Source organism: Ischnura elegans, chromosome 3 (assembly GCF_921293095.1).
Source record: "Ischnura elegans chromosome 3, ioIscEleg1.1, whole genome shotgun sequence".
NCBI classification, from domain to species: domain Eukaryota; kingdom Metazoa; phylum Arthropoda; class Insecta; order Odonata; family Coenagrionidae; genus Ischnura; species Ischnura elegans.
In genome coordinates this window covers 54658181-54678219 of record NC_060248.1, presented here as the reverse complement: position 1 = coordinate 54678219, position 20039 = coordinate 54658181, and the positions used below count along the sequence as shown (strand labels likewise).

The 20039-nt window shown below is 41.2% G+C and overlaps 1 protein-coding gene across 1 annotated transcript in view; it reads right to left on the bottom strand.

The window, feature by feature from the left end:
• The window catches only part of LOC124155807 (Fanconi anemia group J protein homolog), a 655383-nt gene that overhangs the window by 445542 nt on the left and 189802 nt on the right, over window positions 1–20039 (bottom strand). The window lies entirely within an intron of this gene.

The window sequence follows — 20039 nt, the reverse complement described above, 5'->3', positions numbered from 1 at the left end:
CATAATTAATCGTAGAGGGCGTAACTTAGTGGAAATCCATAATATCACGAATACAAGGATCAAGGAAACAGCAAAGTTCTTGATCCTTGTATTCGTGAGACTATGTAGCAGTTTATATCGCGACGGCATTGGGGCTTTAACGACACAAACAAACAGCATTACCTTAGATAGCACAAAGCGGAGGAACTGGATCACCACCGACAGTAAATAACTCCACACAAACTTTCCGGTTGCGACGTAAAACTGGCAAGTTCCAGGTCGACGCATGCGACAATCGTGTAATGCTGTGTTGCCATAAGCGGAAATCTTCTCTCGTTTTCAGGGCCGCAATGCGCGAGAATTAGTAACGTCACGCCGAAAGCTCGCTGTCACCCGGTTCAAACGCAGGGAGCGTAGTGTCCACAGCGCATGGCAGGTTGTCAAGGCTAGCGGTCTTCCAGTCATAGGATTGAGGGTGTTGAATAAACGTTCAAATTTTTCGACACAATGGCCATCTAGATTTAGTTTCGAAAGTGGTCGCTGCAGCCAGTGGGAAGGCTAATTGGGTTGAAGGGGGACTAAGCAGTGACCGAGGGAGGGGAAACCAAGCCATTTGAGGAAAGTAAACAAGCTGATGAGAAGTGGTGTCATATTTCAGGAGGGGGAGAGAAAAGGCCTGCTCTGGGGAAAGATGTTTTTTTCTTCAGGCAACATTCGTTCCCACGCTTTTCTGACCCATGCGACCGCATGCGACGATGCTCGCCACAATGAATAGAAGTGCGCTAGCTACGAACGAAGATGAAAATTTTTGGGAAGGTATTATTATCAAGATTGAGAGATTTTTAAGGTTTTAAGACGAAATTCACGGCTATTTCCCGGTTTTTTCACGGTAGAGGAAATTCACGGCTAATTCACGGTTTTAAGGTTTTCACGGTTGAGTGGGAACCCTGATTTAGAAAAAGGGAGCAAATTATAGAATTACGGAAAAATTTGTAATAGCTATTTTCAAAACTATGTTTACCTAAATCGGAAGGTGATTTTTTTAATGAAAAAGAATACCAACCTTGTTCTCTATGCGCTCCTTTTTATAAATCAACATATACTAACATGTCGACTGCATCATTACAACAATTTTGAATGCCACTGGAAAAAACCGTGAAAAAAACTAATTATGAGCCCATTGCTGTTAATGCAAGAGTTGTGTACACGCTAGTGTTTAAAACACTTCAAAACATGATACTACAGCGAATCAGCGCAACTAACAGTTTAAGTCTCAGGTTTATCCCTGAGTATGCAATTTGGAAATTAATAAATCTAGAAATTGTCAGTTGATAAATAAATCTAGAAAAGCACAGTCAAAATCAATTTTTATAGAGCATTAATTACTTACATTATCATCACACTATACAAATATAATTCCCTCGTATATGTATCCATTAGAATATTAAAATAAAATGCTGAGGACACTTCAAAGAGTAATTATACAATTAAATTTAGATATGAAAACAGTGACAACTTTTCCTCGCATTTCTGAGCATTTCCGCACACCGAATTTTGAATCGAAATAAAAGTAACCGCTAAAAATGTAGAAGGCGCGCAACGCTTTGAATTTTGACTTTTTAAATAGGGCGAGGTCTCCGCCTTTCCTTGAGATGGAATTCTTGCACTTACATCAAAGCATAACACGGTGAGAAATAAAACTGAAGAAAATATAAAAAAGTGCCGGGTAAAGTTTAGCAAGTGTGGAATCTAGCGGGTGAGGTAGGTACCTCGGCACTTTGAAGGTGTGGGCACGGAACACGCAGAGAAACACCCACAAAGGCACGTGGAGGACGGAAAGGACGCCTAGAACCCATCTGAGGAGAATGGAATTTTTATTTGCGTAAGAACGCTGCCGACGGATCGAAGAACACACCATGGCTTTGGGCAGACTCGTATAGCACTCAACTCCTGCTCTCACGCCCTAATTTTATCACTATTTCTCCAAACAGAGCACTCAATCAACGAGAGGACCTGTCAAAAAAGACTTGCCAAGCTTTTACTTCCGTGTCAGCAAAGGGAATGCAGATGTCAGATGGATGCATTTGTGGAACTGAGTACCCCAAAGAACACAAAACAGCAAAAATTTAGAATGTTAATGCGAAAAAATAATTGGCAGTAAATTATTGTTTTATTAAGGCATATTAAAGCCAGTAATTAGGTCACAAAACCAAAATTGTGAGTAATGTATCAGTAAGTAGTGAATTGCTAAAATATAACACTTAACCTGAGAAAGTCTCCAGTACCTACTAGGGTCGAAGCTGTTGTCACGAAGAGTCAACTGATACGACGTATACCCGGAATATTGACGCAGAAATTATTCACAGCTTATTATCATAATACAATTAACGTTATCGACCTCCCGCCCTATAAACGATAAAGCAGACTGAATGCAGAAGATAATTAGCAAGTACGAATCTTACCCTATATCTTCCGCTCCGAGCTAAATACCTTCCCTTCAAATTTTTACGAATGCTGGGTCGGAAAATCCATGTCTTTCATCAACAGGAAACAACAATACCTTTCGACCGGTCATACTTAATGTTTTTCGCGGCGAATAACTCGTTCACAACAAAGGTTATTATCTTACACTTTTAATGGCACGATGAGGAAAACCATGTAAGTATTTGACTGAGGCGCAAATTTCAAAATTTCACCTCCGAGAAAATACTGACGCAAAATTTCCACACATAAGATACAGTTGAAAAGAGCCTACGTACCTGCTCTAAATTTTTCAAATTGATGGCTTGAAGTTTTGAACAAGAAATTTGTCACGTAAAAAGGCCGATCAAGCGGGACTGATGCGCCCGAATATAGCTAACCAGGAGTCTAGCATTAGCTTTGATTTTATTCGACCCGTGTCTGAGGACCGTCGGAGACCGATTAAGGTCAAGATGGACAGTCCATTTAAACTCGGTGGATCCTACGCGGACGTCGATTTTGGGCATGGGCGAGTCTACTTTGAAGAAGTGCCGTCAGGTTGTACGTTAAAATTGCCATTTTCGCTAGGGACTTGCTTGCCCAAGTCCGAAGTCCATTGCCTTTCCTCCGAAGTTCCCAACCAAACGCGCGTTATGCGCATTCAGGGTACACAAAATATTAAACGGACTATGTATTATTAAAGTGTTCTACCGTTTAAGGTTGGTTTTCATGGAGTATTTTCGAAGTATTCAGTCATCTTCTCCTCCTATCATATACTTCCCTCTTCAGTTCACAATGAGGCCTATTCCATTTTATTCTAGCCAAAATTCTTCTTCTCTTCCTTCCTCTCACTCGTTTACCCAACATTCTCTCCTCTTAATCTGTTTTCAACATCTCCTCCCCGCTCGATACTCGCTTCATCCACATCTTCTGTCTCTTTCGTATCTCATCTAAAAGCTGCCCCCTCCTCACCCACCATGTTCCGCATTTCGTAGTTCTTCCACCTTTCCGTCCACTTCACCCCCTCCATTCTTCTTCAGACCCACACCTCAAATGCCTCCATTATTTTCTCGCCCTAATTCCACAACATCAACATTTCCGCACCGTAAAGCGCTACACTCCAGATCAGACTTTAAACTAGCCTTTTCTTTTAACTTTTAGATGAAGATCCTCTCACATTCTCATTCCTATTTAAGAACGCCTCGTAAACGGACTGTAATCATGCAAACCATACCATCACTTGAATAATCAACGTTACCAAGCTAAACTGTGACCAAAGCTATGCACGTCGTGGGGCAGTTTAAAAGAAACAATATCTATCGCCTTACTTAATCTCACCCACGGAGGATCGCACCACAACAATCCAAACAAGATTTGGGGAGGAAGACGGTTTTCATTCACATGGAGACTCTACCGGAGAGTCAACGCGCACAAACATTTCAAATCAGGCCCGAGGAGAATATTTTGGGGAAGAGGGGAAAATGAAAAGTTTTGGTAGGATTGTGGGGATGTAAAAATAAACCCCGCGAGGCACACACGGATGGAAAACGAAAGCGGTGGAAGGAGAAGAAAGGATGGAGGGGGTGGAGAGAGAGAGAAATGATAAGAGGGAGGGAGAGAGAGAGAGGCTGAATTCTTCATCTCCCTCCTTGCCACGGCTTTCCATTCCGGAATGAGTTCGCCTCCGGTCACCATGCCGGGATTGGAATGCAAGGGACGCCCCTTTCCCTTCCGACCTGCTGGAGAGATTGGCAGAGAAAGGGCTGAAGGCCTCGAGGACAGGACGGGGGAGCGGGATGAAGGGAACGGAGGAGCAGGGAGGACTCGGAGAAATAGGCGGGATGGTTGACAAGAAATTTCCAGCCTTGCTCACAACTATTTATGGCAACATAAACATACTGAAACAATCACAATTCGCCACAACGTAATTGTTAAACCACAAAAAGTTATAACTTATCAAGAAGAGCAGAGAATTTCCTCTTGAGAATGATGCTTGAGAGTTGACAGTTGACATGGTCGAAGTTTACCGAGTAAAGAGGTTACCGAGGCTTTAATAAATGAGCATGAGCCGCGGCATTTCCCACAACGAAAGAAATATATTTCAGTGATGCATTATTCGAAAGAGGTGACGGACACATCAAACATTTGTTTCCTTCGAGCACATGAATCGTGAGATGGAATTCATATTTTATGCTCGTCATAAAAAGGCGACGTATTGTTTAGAAACATGGTTGTTGTGACATGGCAAAGCCATAAGAATATTTGAAAGATATTTCAGTTTTTGAACAGCATGGATAAGCCTTGATTTTCTTCCCAATGTACTGCAAGTATGGTGACATTTTTTCGGGACCAACAATTTTTCCGGGCACAATTTCGGTTAACACAAAATTTTAAACAGTAAAAAAACTGATTAAGTATTTTATAGAGATAAAATCGCCGAAAGCTAGAAAAACCAACGCTGAACCTACAAACAGCTTGATAGAAACAAGAAGTATCAAAAGGGCAAATAAAGGAAAATTGAACCAAAGTATAGAAGAAACAGAGTCACCTGGAGGTAATTCGAAATTGTATGTGCATCGCCTTCTGCAGTCTTCATAAGTGTTGATAATTTTGAAATAATTTATGGATCGAATAATTGTTACCGGTTTCGAAAAAAATCTTAATATGCAGGGGAAAAATAGCTGTCGAGATTCGGAAAAAAATTGGAACGGCTGAGCACTTGCGGCTCATGCAACTCAGACATTGAAATGTGAAGCTTATTTAATTCATTAGAAGTACTTCTTGTGCGTATAATTAATTTTACCAACAACACTTGCAAGCAAAATTCGATGATTAATAATAAGTGAACAGTAAATGGCTAAATACTGAGAAAATGATATAATATTTGATGAGTGACGAAAAAAGTTTTTTGCTAAAAGCGGAAATTATAAGAAGCTTAAGTCCTCAACTCCTATACTTATACTCCTACAAAATCATACATTTTCTTTATTTATCCGCAGAATTCAAGCCACAAACAATTCAACGAAATAATATGGTATATGAATCCGTGAAGTGACACACTCAGAAGCGTCGTCAAGGCCGAAGCATTAAAATGATGAGTTTGAGAGCCAAATATTTTGTTGATTAAAGTATAAAGAACGGAGAAAATAATCACGAGAGGAAGATCGAGTGTTAATTTAATCTCAATTTCAATATACATCTCTCAGTGAATTGCATACTCATAGAACACTGCTTTTGGCATACCATTAAATCAGAATATGCAGAGTTCACAATATTCCGTATCATATTTCATATGGAAAACAACGCCAATCCAATCGAGAGAAGCGCCAGAGACTAAAAAAAATCCCTAAGAACCTAAAATGAAAATTCATAATAATTTATTACCTGTTTTTGAACCGCGTGCACGTGGTCCATCATTAGCAGATGCCTAATATACATATATCATTAACTTTGGTTCCAACTTCAAGATTTTGGATATTTTATTCCTGAAGCATCCCGTTTTCACTAAGCTGCTCATAAGTCGAGAGGCTTTCTCTCGGATACAAATGAAAGCATTCCCTCGGGAGCCCGCTCAGAGACTCGACTTGCAGAATGAACACAATGGCAGATATTAAAATCACTTGAAAAAAGTCAAGACACGGAATATATGGATTAACTTAAAATTGGGCAAGCGTTTTCCAAAAAATTATGCAAAACTGAACGCAAATTACATCGTCCTATTTAAGAAACTGCTTCAATTCAAAACTACTCGGAAAATCGATTAAAAATCAAACGCGAAATGAAAATGCAAACAAATTTGTTTCGATAGGAAAAAATGTATTCAAAGTAGGTATTTAAAAAGAATTAAGGGAAATCATTGCACAAATATTTAAAAAATCCTTTAAAAATTTGCCTTCATATTTTCTTTTTAGACATCTGAAGTAATTGTGACGAGGGAGAAGCCTGGAAAGAAATTTCCATAAATGCAAAGGTAGAAACAAATATTGATTAGGGTCAAGATAAGGAGCCATGGAGGATTGAAGAACGTCGTAAATAATCGTAAAGAGGCCAAAGAGAACAGCGGTATAGTTCCTAGAAGTTTCTGGGAGGCATACTTGCATAATAAAATACTTGAATGATCAGTTAACCAATTTCAGCGATTTTCACGTAAAATAAGGTTACGTCCAAGCTGAAACAACACCAGGGTGCTAGCTGATGCTAATTCAAACGCAAAAAATAAGGAAATTAATAATTAATTGATAAGGAAAACATTTACACGATATAATGGTGCAACGCTATACATAACCAATAAGTGTTTCTGCTAGGCAAGTTGTTCTTAATAATTAATTTACGAAAGTATTCTACCGATTAAGGCAGGTTTCCATTGAGTATTAAAGAGGCATTCTGGGAGTCTCCCCTTTCCTCAAGCAGTTCCCTCTTCGATCACTATAAGGCCTACCTATCTAGGATCTAAAAACCCTATTCTTTTCCTTCCGCTCCATCGTTTACATGACATTCTACCCTCTACCACTGTTTTCTACATCCCCTTCCCGCTAATTACTTGCTCTATCCTCACCTTCTGTCTCCTCCAAATCTCATCTAAAAGCTGCCTCTCCTCACCAACCATGTTCAGAACTTCGTCGTTCCTCCTCCTGTCCGTCTATTTCACCTTCTCCATTCTTCTCAACACCCACACCTCGAATGCCTACTATCTTCTCTCGTCCTCCTTCCTTAGTGTCCATGTTTCCGCACCGTAGAGAGCCACACTCCAGACCAAACTCTTCACTAAACGTTTCTTTAAATTCTTACATATCGAACCTCTCAGAAGCTCCTTCCTGTTCATAAACGCCTCCTTAGCTATTGCAATACTCTTCCTGATGTCCTTACCACTGTATCCGTTTTCCTCTAAAGTGCTTCCGAAATAGAATCGCTCTACCTGTTCAAGTTTTTCCAAACCCACCTTTATCTTGAGTCTCACATTCCTCGCTCTGCTTTACAAAACCGCACAACCTCTTATACCTAAGATTAACTATCATCCCATACTTATCGCAACACTAGTTTAACGCATCCACTAGACCCTGAATACCCCTCACTGACTGGCTAATGAAGGCCTGATCATATTCGAACCTCACTAATTTTAACACCATTCATTCCACTTTTACTCCAGCTCCCAACTCATCCTACGCTTAGACGTGGTTCTAATGACCTTAGATTTTAAATGCCAAAAATGAGCATCCCAAACCCATATCTAGACCTATCCTTGCTAATGACATTGTTATCATGATAAAAATACTGCGTTTATCTGTCAATTTTACCATGAGTCACAAGTAAAAACTTGAAAGATTGGAGAAAAATGAAGGAAAAGCTATCCAAAGAGCTACATTGATACGTAATATAGAAATTGCAAGAAACAACGAGGGAAAAACCTATTTCCATTTTATGAAAATTGGAAAACTCATACATGACTTCCTACAAAAATATATGCCCTTTCCATTGCCCTTTCCATAAGCAGTTCATCCTTCAGAATGACTAACTGGTCCAATTTCAATAAAGAGACAAAAAGGGAGTCAGGAGTTCATGGTCTCACCTCGGGCGTAGAACGAAGGGATAAAAATGAATCATTTCAAAGAAAGGTATGGGCTCAAGATGTGTTTTCCTTTTGGGAACCCTTAGTAATAATAAAATCCCAACCAAGAACCCATCCTCCCAATACCCAGACAACCTTTCCAAGCCGGAAAAGTCGTCGAGAGAGGATGGAGAAAAGCATGACGGATAATTTTTTTTTTCATTTGGGGGACATTCAAGCGAAACAGCCACATTGAGAACCTCATATATTTTTATATATAACTCTCTCATTTCTATTTGATACGTAAAAATTTCAATTCAGAGCACACGATTCATTTGAACGGCAACATGAAGAGCTAAGAAGAGGACTGCTCGAGGGTAATAGAAATTTAAGCAAAAGGACGTCATCCCACCATACACATTTTATTATCTCGTACCTACACTCTCTTTCACTCAACCCTGCTGAAAAACCCATTTATAATAACGCGCGCTCCGACCTCAACTCGACCTAATGTTTCTATGCATACCTTCCGCCTAGCTTTAAATAATAAGGAACTGTTGAGTGACATCATCCCAGTAAAACAAAGACCACTATTGACATAAATGCAGAAGACTAAGTGCCACTAACAAAATTCACCAATTTTTTTAACTGTGTGGAAACCCATTATAATGTTTCCAGGTTAGTGAAATTTTACTTATACCATTTCTTTTTTACATAAAGCGACCCGGGTTTCGATGAGTAATTATCACCGCCAGGCGTACATTATTATGTGCTTATTTTGATATTGTTGTCTAGTTACTTAACGGAGGAAACGGATACTAGAATAGGGGAAAAGGATGGTACAGATATTCGTTTTTGAGAGTATTTTCCTGGTTATAAAAAAAAAAATTAAATCATACAACGACCAGAGAGAGATTTGTTGGAAATTTAAGAAAGTTAACCAACCAAGAAACTATAAGTGCCACTAATTGATACAAAGACCTACATTTTACAGAGTGATATCTATTTACTTATTTACATATATTTACTCTCTTTACTCTATTTATTTCCATATTTTATGATTTACTTCTAGGAAATTAATTTTATTTTGCAATCGCATGGGCTTTGCGCTCTAGGCGGCAGTTTTTCGGGTTTCCCCTGCCCCAGGGTGAATGCCAAGCTGATACCAACTCCGTAACAGCGTTTAATTGCCAGTATTAAGCTTAAAAGGGCTCAATAGACATTGCTATTTTTATTTTTTTAATATTCTACTGTCTGTGGAAATTAATGATTGCTAAATTTGAATTATTCTAAATGTCTAGAAGATCATGTAACCTTCTCCTGCACCTTCCAAGCCTTCGTGGCGCAGCTTCCACAACGCGCAAAATACTAACTCCAAAACGAACCTTTTCATAAAACGCTCAACATGGAGGTGTATGGGGATCGGCAAAGAGAAAAAGCTAGGGAACCGTCTCTCACTCCAGGAGAAAAAAAATACAGCTGGACTAAGATGTGCGCGTGTATGGGTAGACCTTCTACCCCCACGAAAAGCCAAAAATTACGTATATTTCGTTTCGGAGGTAAAACACGGCAAAATGTTCCCTCCTTCCCACATGCCTGAAGCCCCCTCCCCATCTTCTCCTCCCCCATTCCGTTCGGGATACGCAGTAACCCATACCAATCACCAAAGCCACCCCCAAACCTGCTCGACGAACCTCCTCCCTCCTCCTCCACGATTTCCTCACGACCTCCACGACGAGAACGACCCATTTCCTCCTCCTCATCCACCTACACATAAAAAAATACGCACTCACTTTTTCCTCATGATCCCCTCCGACTTCACCTCCATCTCCTCCAACCTGGTACACAACACTCCACAGGGCCCGGGGCCATTCCGCGGCGCGGAAGGGAACACACACACGCGTTCCGTCTCGGGGAACGCACTTTTTGGATTCCCGGGTCATATTTATTGCGCCGACCCATCGCCACTGAACTCTGAAAAGCGGCTCTTTCCCTAACACACTCAACCCTCAAGGTATACGTATAAATACCATACAAACACATCCACATGGGAAAAAAACGTACACGTATACACACACATCGCGCTTTAGTGTGCGTGTGTGCTGGGGCCTCGGGATTATTTTCTTCTTTTAATTTATACACATCATCATAATCATCATTTCTCGTTTTCCTCCCGCTGCTTAGGCAAGCAATCGGGACGACGAAATTATTTTCTGAGCCCGCCGAAGGGAAGTGGGGCGAAAGAGGGAGACGAAAGTTGGTCCGACCAGTGGTAAGAGGAGTGTGTGGGAGGAAAGAAGGAAAAAAAATATATATATATAAGCGTTCAAACAAGAACGGGAAACTGGAGGAACCATGGGAATAAACAAGCATTTAAACATGCCCTCGTCCCGTCTATAATATCTACACAGCGGTCGCGAGCGGGCGGACCGGCCTGATAAATAAAATCTGGGGATAAGGGGGTATATGGGGAGAAGCAGGAGGGGATGGTGCGAGGAGAAGTTGGTTCGGCGTTTGATATGCACGTCGGGACTCTCTCGGAGAGGAAGAAGGCGGAGTTATTCAGGGAGAAGAACCAGTGAGGGATCATCAGGTCGGTTGAAAATGTCCGAGATGAATTAAAGGCAGTTGAGGACGGCTTCATTCACTTTTGCGCAGTAATGTCAAACATTTTTTTTTGTTTCAAATGCTCTTTATTTTCTTTAAGGTACAGTTACTTTTTGCCTCACTACTTAGTGAAGAGTTTGATCTGGAGTGTAGCGCTCTACGGTGCGGAAACGTGGACGTTGAGTAAGGACGACGAGAGAAGATTGGAGGCATTCGAGATGTTGGTATCGAGAAGAATGGAGAGGGTGAAATGGACGGAGAGGAAAAGGAACGACGAAGTGCTGGATATGGTTGGCGAGGAGAGGCAGCTATTAGATAAGGTAAGGAGGAGACAGAATGTATGGATGGAGTTAGTGCTTAGCGGGGAAGGGATGTTGAAAATGGTGTTAGAGGGTAGAATGTTAGGGAAACGAGGGAGGGGAAGGAAAAGAATAGGATTTTTAGATAGATTGAGAGGGAGTAGGCCTTACAGCGAATTGAAGAAGGTAGCGCTGGAAGGAAAGGGAGGCTCCCAAATCACTTCTTTAGTACTCCATGGAAACCTACCTTAATCGGTAGAATACTGTAATAATAATAATTTCCAGCAACCTTCTCTTTTTCTCTTCTCGTCAACAGTCCTCCCTCTCCTACTATCAGCGACTCTCTAACAACATCAACAATTGAATGTTTAACGTCACATGTGCAAATATACAGAAATATGAAAAGTATTACTTCTCATGGGATGTCGGTTGTGCGGTGGCTAATGTGTAGGCTCACCACCCTGTGGACCTCTGTTCATATCCCGGCGGCGGCAAAAAATTTACAGAGGCCACCAGATCTCTGCTTGAGTGATGTGAGGACTCTTTAAGCACAACATTTCGTCCATGGGATGGGTCGTTACGCCGTAGACCCCTTGGCGCCTTTCGCTAAGATTAGGCAAATGCCGACGCCAGGTTTCTCTCCATCCTTCCCGTATCATGCAAATGACCTTAGCTGTCGGACGCATCCTCCAAATAATAAATCATAGCTACTTCTTAGACAGCAACATTTTGTAAATACAATATTGCGGGAAGATATGGAAATAAAAGCTCTGAATTGAATCTGATTAATCATCGATGAAACTATTTTCTTGGACAAGAAATCAAAATTTTTGTCAAAGATAGTAAATATATGAACTATTACGCGCGCACCAGAATGCAATTTGCAGAGAACGAAAAACCTAAAATTGGAAATACGATTTCACTAGGCATTGGCAAGAGCTATTGGCCAGCCGAGATGAACGGACTGCCAAGTGAAGAGTGTGGATTATATGCCAGGAAAAATCCGACCGTTGGAAATTTCAACCAGCGACGCTTCCCAGATGATGGGATGAAAGAGAAGAGGATCTCGAATCAGTTAACGTTTGAAACTCCTCTTCGATCGTTCCCGCACGGGCCATAAGAATCGATCAAAGCGAAGAAAAAAAATTGATCTCCAGGAGAAAAAGTAAACGCCATATTAACGTGGCAGTTGGAGGAACAATGAAGGACAGGTGGAAAGATATTTGGTACGGTGAATTGTTCTGAACACTTATTTGGCAAAATAAATGAATGATGTAGCAATTAAAGAAGGAGAGTTAAGAAAATTTCAAATGTTTCTGGAATGTAAAGACTGCCTTTCTGCAGTCAATTTAGCAACAAAATATTCACACGAACCTTGGCTTTTAAATGAATTTAATAATAACTCAATACATACATTTCACCTCCGATAAAAAGACTAGAGTGAATTTTCCTATTTGAGATGCACACATATGCTCACAAATGTCCAAAGCATCCTGAAAAGATTCAAGATGGTGGTGATATCTCAACTTAAAAAAGGAATTCGTCAAAGATAAGACCGGTGGAGTAGGAATAATGCTGGAGACATCTAAACTCACAACACCGACCCAGTAAAAAGAAAAAAGGAGAAATTATGCATATGAATTCCAAAGAAATATACCAGAGTGGTGATGTTTTACCGGGATTTCCCCCTGTTTTAATCAGTATGTATTGCCGACGTTTCTACGGACGACTCGTCCTTCGTCAACAGGGTGAGATAATTAGTTTAAGTCAACCTCAATTAACCCTCTCATCCTTATGACGATGGACAAGTCACGGGCGGAAACGTAAAAGATATTCATTCAAACTGATTCGCTCACACTGATTGCAATGATTGAGTCTCCCACAGAAACGTTGTTTATGCATAATGATTTTAACGGGTGGACATCCCAAGAAAACTAAGCCCGAACAATTGGCCTCGGAAATCGGAAAAAATACGCTAAAATTTACACACGAGAGTGAATTTTCTTGCGAAGAAATGGAAGGAAGACAAGGCCAGGGAGGCCGAGTACAGCGTAGAAGCGAGGACGGGAACGTCCCTGTATGAAAATATACATATACGTGTATTCGAGTAGGAAGCAATCGCGAGATTGGAAAGCGGGCCAAAGGCGAGGGGGCCGGGGGTGTAGGGGTTGTGGTGGGGGCGGGGGATAGGGCGGAAGGCGCGTGCGGTGGAAGAAAAACAGCTGACGACGAGGAATACAAATTGATGTTTAAGTGGAGTATTCAGGAGGCTTATGGCGGGCGAGAGCCCTCTGCAAGAAGGGGATGTGGGACTCTCAGACTTAGGTATCTTCCGTCGACGGGACTGCGAAAAGAAATCACTTGGTGGCTGTCTACTGCTTTCTCCTCTTCAAAAATACAAGCGTGACGGTAATTTACCGTCGATTAGTTTTAGACGTTTTTTGTTGGCTAATTGTTCCCATGGGTTTCAAAATACTATAATTTTTTAACAGATCTGCATCAACGTAAAATACCTATACCGGTTTATATACAATGTATAAACAAAATATACGATACATACAGCATATACGTATGTAATATATACAACAGGGTACATTACATTGGGTAAGAAATTTCCCAGAACAAGAATGTGACCGTTCTGCGCATTCACCGCTGTGACGTATGGCGGAGGACAGCAGTGGCAGGTAATTCAAAATATTGCAAGGAAGATGCGTTTCTTGGTTTACTATAGATAGAAATTCGGCCTGGAGAATTATCCGGTATTAAAAAGCCAAAAATACCAAAGTGAACTATTGACTGCGATGGAGGTAGAAGGTTAATCATCATAAAAGCTAAAAATGTGAGCAAAAGCTTGAAGATGGATTGCCAGATACAAACGGATACGGTTTGAGTTTCAGTAATAATTTCCCTGGCAAAATAATTTCTCTGGCGGGTGTTGTAAATATAGGCATTTCCTTCGATCAATACGAATAATTGGGGATTCTGTGGCTACTCCATACTTCACCAATTAGTTGGATAGAAAAAGGTATGACAACAATAGATATTCGGAGTCTTTTAAAATGGATTCAACGTTCCAGATGATGGAACAGCAACCATACTACGCTAAGGAAAACCAGGACCTAATATGGACAGAAATTTCGTGACTTATCTCATAGATGATTAAAATTTTCAATCAAATCGCCAATATTAGGAACGTAAATCTGACCCGAAATATACTTCCTCCAAAGTTTTTACGGAAATCATATGAAATAGCTTTTCCCATAAAGTACTGATTTTAAGCGAAGATTTCACTTTTTAGCCAGAAGAAAAAAATAAATACTACCAGCATTATTGGGTATCACAACAAAAGTTACCATTTGAACCCAAAAATACCCTTTTAAACCGAAATTAAATTCGAAAATTGCACTATAAATTTGAAAATATCTCATATTCCAACTTGGGAGGCACGCCTCAGCAAAGACTCGTCCATAAATATGTAATAAAAGTTTACTCAGTGTTAAAACACAAACAGACCATAGAGAGAGACAAATATTTGGCATGTTTTTATGCGTTGTAGCGTGGGTGAAAACAAGTAGTACGAAGCCAATTTGAAAATAGACCTGCTACTAAGCTGACCTCGTGGATAAGGTAAACAAATATAGACACCACATTAAGAGGATGATGGAGATGAGCAATGAGCAAGTATGATAAAGGCAAATACCCAAGCAGGTAAACAGAACAACGATGAAGCAAAAGGAAAGCATCGTGAATGGGTAAGGTAATCACAGCAAAATAAATAAATGAGGAAAATGAGTGAGTAACACTGTTGTAGCATTGCACGTGGATTTTTACATGGGAGTACCCACGCCGAACTATTACACAAGAGAGGACTTTATTAAATTTAAATGTAAATTCTAATCCTACCTAATAACATCATGTCGCAAAGGCCAAATTAAACTAATAATTACTGAACAAAAACATTTTATTGTCAACGAATATTGATAGACGACTTAACTGGCAAAATACTACTTGTTTCCAAACCCAATTTTCAGTTACTAACTACTTACAACAATTCCTACCACTTAAATCAGTGTAGAACTAACAATTAAGTTATGGTACAACTTAATTTTACCCGTGCAAAATATTTTTTGCACGACAACGCGTAGCGGTACCTTTGTCTGCTAGGATAATAAGCAGATTGTTGTCATTCTTGAAGTGTATCAGCAAATTTTTCTCCTCTCTGGTTATGCTACTCTTGAGAGAGTTGTCTTTGAGTAAGAGGCACCCTAATTCGTCACAAAGTCTCTGGCTTCTTCTTTCCCCAGGGTGCGAACGACATTTTCCACTCGTGTGATTATTTCCTCGTGTGGAACGCAACTGAATTCAATGGCGTAGATTAATCCTTTACACAGTATAGAGATAGTAAAATTACTTAGATATTGTTTACTGAGGTTGACAATGGCAAGATCCTTAGAGGGTCCGCCAACATCAGGTGTTGTATGCTGCCTTTCTTGTAGTCGGAAACATTCTTCTCTTGCTTCTCCTTTGCCAGATTGATCTAAGTGATAGAAGGATTTCACGTTATTTCATCCAGCTTTTCCCAGTTATTCGTTTTGAGGACTGAACTTAGCTCTAGGTGCATATAATCGAGCTGTAGGGAGCAGTGGTAAAGTTCTGTAAACGTGTGCTGCAATGTCTCCCTAAGGAGTGCGCGGCTGACCATAAGTAATATTCTATTGGCCTTTTCTGACTTAATGTGGTGATAGACGGCTACACAGTTCGGTAATGTGTCGGTATCTATGCAGCGCCCGAGAAAAGCCAGAGAAGAAAGAAGCTTTTATTTCTTCTTCAGTTTCTCAAGTTTCCTGGACTCCCTGGAGAGAGGTTTCGTGATATGCACGACGTGTGTCCATCTTCATAGACGACAGTTTCGCCGACATTGCAGCTGACTTCTTCAGATAAATGAAGAGCAGAGAGGTGGTATCGGTTGATTTTTATACATATCCGTCGGAATCAGGCATCTTCTCAATAGTTTCGCACCTCACTGCAATTCATCGGCCTGGAGAAGCTAGCTGCAATGCCGGCGAAACTGCCGCATGAAAAGAAGAACACACGTGGTATATAAACCCGCAAAACTCACCGCTGAATCTCATTAGGGTGATTAACGACACACGTAATGGGGAACAGCCATACTCCAAGAGGAATATGATTTTCCAACTCTCATTTTTAATTAGCACGACGGCTTCGCAGCACGATAACATTTTCAGCCATGTGGCAGCTTACTCAATGCCTCTCTCGGCGGATTCCCGGGCGGGAACACCAATTGAGACCGCTTCATCGCGAAACCAATTCCACAAAGTGACGTCAAATACTGTCAACTTAGTCATGGCAGGGTGACCATTGGATTATTATTTTTTTGCGCTCGCCACTAACGGCACGAGAGCAAATAAAAATGATAATATTTCCAAGCCCATTCAACTCATAGGATTGAATGGGAGGGAAATAATAAAAGAAGAAATACCACTTCCCCAACAAGTCATATTTTTTAAAATGACTTCGCGGAGAGACCTCGTGTTTGAAAGAGAGACTGAAGAGTCGACGCACGCCGGGATCAAGTCAATGCGCACTGCTTCCGGCTGAACGGTCGAGTGGCCACTAGACACTCACTTGTCATCCAAACCCGCCCCGTCAAGCCCGCGCGCGCGCGAGTATACATCACGGCCCACGAATATATAGGGTATAGACTCGCGCTCCGAAAGCATGCTGAAGATCCTCCCCTCGCGAGCCTTCGGGAAAAATAACGCGACGAGCCTATAATTGGCCACTACTACCGCCGCCGAATGGGGGAAATTTCAATTAGGGACGCGAGGGATGATCTACGAGTGGATGGATCTTCTCTTCTCCGTCTGTCGCGGTGGTACCATGCGAGTCAACGGTGGCTCGAAATGATGGAAGACCCACCGCGCGGTGTATGGGATCCTCTCCCTGCCTATACCTCTCCGACTCGCATAACAATGGACGCACTCGTGAAAGCGACGCAACTATGGACGCTAATTAAAAATCTCACTAATGGGTGGCAGCATTTCAGCAGCTAGAACGAAGAAGGGAGAGGCAGCCACATCTCGACAATGAGAGCCGTGTGCAGGCGCACGGCTGGGTAGTAAAATTAGTCTAGCGAGGCGTTTAAATCGACCACGTCGAAATGATTAGTCGAATTACGCAATAGAATCATCATTTAACCGCATGGAGCTCACGCAAATTCATTCAACCACTTTGCTTTTAGTTTCCACCGGTTTCATTTGCCAGAGGAGCTGAGTGGAAAGATGGGGCGACAAAAGCAGAACGGGACCATGGTAGACGATGAAATGGGATGCAAGGATATATTGGCGGCAGACTGCAGGGATATCTATTCGAAGAGAGCTCGTCGAGGATAACAAGAATGACAGGAGTATCGGAAAGATGCATTCTAACCTACCCGTGTTTGATTGGCATTAAATTTTAAGGATATTTATTTGCGAACATATTCCCTTGGTATTTCAATACATGATGGAGGAGTTTCATACAGGGATATTAAATTGCCCGAAGTGTCCGAAGGTAAGCGGAAAGTTACAGTTCTGGATGGCTCCATTTGAGTTTAACAAGTTATCAAGAACCGTTTTGTATAAGCTTACGCAACCGAACTCCCTCTCAGCCGGTAGCATTTTTGCAATTTTCGCGACGATCCAATTGTTTAGAACCAACTTAATCATCTTGGAACTTTCAGGTGGTATAAAGTAAAGTTTTCTCAAAATTTGCCAGTATGCAATTCAAGCATATAACTGTAACAGCAAGAAAAGTTCTAAGGTAAAAATTCACATTAATGAGAAATCGCACATTTTGAAAATATTCCACTCTATAAAACCAAGAAATTTGAAGTTGATAAAATTATTTTTGAACAAGAAATCCATCGCGAAGAAAGACCGTGGTCAAGCTTGAGTGATGCATCTTTTAAGAATTCCAATACACGATACGGAGACCCTTCTTGAGCACATGGGGTGGAGGACTCGTACATTTCCTAAAGGAGGAGTAGGAGCTATAATTCATACACGTAACTCTGAATTTCTCAGCAGAGTTTTTGGAAAAAAATCAATAATTTTCAACAAAAAAGCTAAAAAAAAAACCATCTCGCTGGTAGACCAACGAGCGTCCCCAAATAAAAGAGGCCAAAATGCAAAAATCCACGTCACACTGAACATGTATCAAAATTGAAGCCAATTCTGGAAAAGAAAACTTTTTCTGCAGGCAATGATTAGCTAATTTATTGTAATACGCTTTCAAGCCGATGGTTTTAACCAAACTCTACCGAATGGAGAGGATGGAAATAGTTTGAAGAACTATGTGAATGGGAAAGATGACTTACTACTTAGTCACTACACTTCAAATGGTTTTCCGACTCTTTAATGAGAATGTGTTTCTGAAATGAGATCGTGAACAAAAATGATCTCATTGACGGGAACGCATAGCACACCTGTCATGAGGATAAAAAAACCGTACACTCCGTGCAGCTCGTGAAACTGTGGCTACGTGTCGTACCAGGAAACGTGAACCACCACCATGAAAAGAAGAGAGAGATGGACAGATTCCACCACTCCCTCCACTCTTTGTAAGAACACGAAGAAGAGGAGGAGAATATCACTCCTCGTCGTGGAGCAGGCATTACCCCCTCTCTCCATATCTTCCACCTCGAGAGGGAGCGACGCACTCGTCGAAAAAGTCAAGCATTCTGAAGAGGAGGAGGGCGAGGGAGGAAAAAGATGAAGTGAGAGAAAGGTCTCGTGGGGTGAGGAGGAGGAGGAAACGGAGGCGAGGCACCTTGGCGGAAAGAGAAGTGGGAAGTTCTTGCGCGCGGAGTGAGACGAAGAGGCGGAAGATGGGATAAATTGAAGCTGCAGACTGCGGAAGCTCCTGGTGGAAGATGGGAATTATAGTTGACGTCGTAGCCTACGACTTCAAGGGAAGATGGAAATGGATGGAGGTGACGTATTTGCGGAGTGGCCAAAGGGCAGTGTCGTAGCCAAGGGGAGGGCCCGGGGGGTTTGGACACTCCCCACCCTCAAAATATAAAACACAATTATTTTCCTTCATTACAGAAAACAAAATATTAAAAATCATGGATTTATAAAATATATTTTTAACAAATGAAGTTTTTTCGATTGTGAAAAGTAGTAAAATTAGTTACTTCGTTCCCTGTTTACCCCTCCTGGTTTTGGACCCCCCGAACGAAATTCCTGGATACGCCACTGCCAAATGGTGAGAAGCTGAGGCGAAGAGAATTATGACATAGAAATGAACTAACCTAGGCCTGCCACCGGATAAGGAAATTACAGGCAGCCGACGTTTTGGACACCGTCTCCTCTCCCATTCTCAAGGCTTCTTATTCAATTACCTTACCAGGTGGCGAGACCGCGAGAAGTCTACGTGTATTGAATGCAGAGAGGATCGAAACAGTTAAAGGAGCTATGCGAATAAGAAGGTGATTACAGTCAGTCACGACATTTCAAAAGAGTTTTCGATCTTGTAATGAGAATATGTTCCTTAACAGAGAATGAGATCAAAATCGAAGTATTAAAGACGTGAACGCATTTCATGCCTATCACGAGGAGAAAAAAACACAGTAAACTCCGTGCAGCTCTTTAAACTGTGGCCTCTCACAAGGAAACGCGAGACGCTTCACGGCGAGGCCGATAGAAGGTCATTCATATCATTCGCCGAAGTCTAAAATCATAGGGTCCACCATATTCCGTCATATTTAAGAGTCAACATAAATTGAAAAAAAAAAATGCAGCAAAAACCTCGAGGTGGAGGTATCGGGCACATAGAGATCCACTGTTTATCATCAACTAACTTCGAGAGGATAGGTATGAGTAATTGGGGATTAGACCCCTCAATGAAGGGGCTCAAGAACACACTTAAAACTCGCGAAATTAATAACAATATATCGCAATAATTAAAAAAAACGAGTGAAAAATATGCCTTACAGTATAACAACCACTATTGGATCATCACAGTCCTGTTGTATCAAAATGATCATCACTGCTTGCAGAGCGGTTAACAAGGAATTGAAGCCATGAATTCTGAAACGGCATAAATTCAATAGATAGGAATTTGCAGGAGGAATGCGCATGGGTTGT